Raw genomic sequence first — 1,493 nt, 5'->3', positions numbered from 1 at the left:
TTTATTGTCAGCGCCATAGTAATTGGCGCGAATAATATGAAGGTACGCGCCAATGGATTTGGCGCGGAACAGGAAGATATCAGCATGCACTTTTTTGAGTCCTTGCTTCACAACCTTTGGTTCCGCATTATTTGGTAGTATGCTGACGCATGTCGTCGTGCTATGAAAGGGGGAGGATATGCTCGTTGGGAGTGCACACATTCAAGCAAGCCTTCTCTGTGCATATAGCATTATGACAGCCTCGTCTCGCGCCGATATTCGTAGGGAAATGGAGGCACACATGTGAGGTCCTCCTAATGATCCAAATAGGTGTATTGCAGATCGCAAGGTATGGCCAAAAGGTGAAGAGCCGCCGGATTGTTATTGCCAGATGCGGTGTGTGGCCAACATTTCTCGTGAGCATGAGACTTTTGGTCGGAGGTACTAGTGTTGCAAGAATATAGAGGAAGTTACAAATCTGGTTGCAAACGCACAGGTATTCTCGAAATTATGCTTTGTGACGTATGACTCGCTAACTTCGATCATCTTACAACCTTTGTTATGTTTTTAATTTTTCATGATAGCGTGGACCTGATGCGATCTTGAGCATTGACTATTGCTACTTCCACGAGTGGATCGACACCTCTATTAGCCATCCTGATCAGAAATATTTGGCATGGTTGAAGAAGGTGGACGATGACATCCGGAAGTCCGAGAGTGGGCGTGGTAGAGGCCATAAGTGATGGAAGTAAGCATCGTAGTCAATGAATAAGAATGTCGCCCATTATATGTATTCGCAGGCATGTAAAGTAAGCGTGTATCCTATTTGTGTAAAATAACCGTGTATCCTGTTTTTAAGAACCGTTTGTCATGAATCGTTCGTGGTACCATGTTGCATTAACCTATGCATGCATTATGTCAAACAAAAGGAGTACTCTAACAACGACGATGTCAAGAACCACTAGCTGAACAACCACATGCATAGTTTAACTAGTACAGTACCATAATTTTGAGCTGACCGTAGCATTAGTACGAAATAGAAAATACGGTGGGCGGGATTGTGTCGGCCACAAAGCCAACTCTGAGCTCAAAATTCCTTCGGCTCACGGTCTGAAAGACTGGTGCTCATGGAGTCGAAGCTCCATGCATGGGGTGACGAGTTGTACAGGTAGTCTACAACAATTTCGTGCAAAAATAAGTTAACATATTTTAAAATTCTTATAAATGAAAAAATTGGTAATTGCGGTTTCTGTGGACAACTTACCTCTGACTTCATAGTCATCGATGTTGTACGTGTCGTGAGAACTGTAATCAGAACTCCATGACTCGTAGTTGCGGTTGATTGGAGCTTCGAGCAATTTTTGTGCTGAAAGGTGAAATGGAAGATGTGAGAAATAGAACATTTGTGAATTAAGTGAATTAAGAAAATGTCGTATAAAGCAATTGTCACCCTCGAACTGCCGTGCATAAGCTGCACGAAGCTCATCTCTGTCGTACCCCCATTCTAAAAAGGT

At 43.1% G+C, this 1,493-nt stretch overlaps 1 long non-coding RNA gene across 1 annotated transcript; it reads left to right on the top strand.

Moving 5' to 3' along the window:
• Positions 1–215: 215 nt before the first annotated feature.
• Positions 216–850, top strand: LOC120664735. The gene is made up of 2 exons (XR_005670995.1): positions 216–420; positions 564–850. It is a non-coding gene; the product is annotated as an uncharacterized LOC120664735 (long non-coding RNA).
• The last annotated feature ends 643 nt before the right edge of the window (positions 851–1,493 follow it).

The sequence above is a fragment of the Panicum virgatum genome, chromosome 3N, assembly GCF_016808335.1.
Source record: "Panicum virgatum strain AP13 chromosome 3N, P.virgatum_v5, whole genome shotgun sequence".
Lineage (NCBI taxonomy): Eukaryota > Viridiplantae > Streptophyta > Magnoliopsida > Poales > Poaceae > Panicum > Panicum virgatum.
The sequence above is the reverse complement of the archived record's forward strand: the minus strand, read 5'-3'. Positions and strand labels throughout refer to the sequence as shown.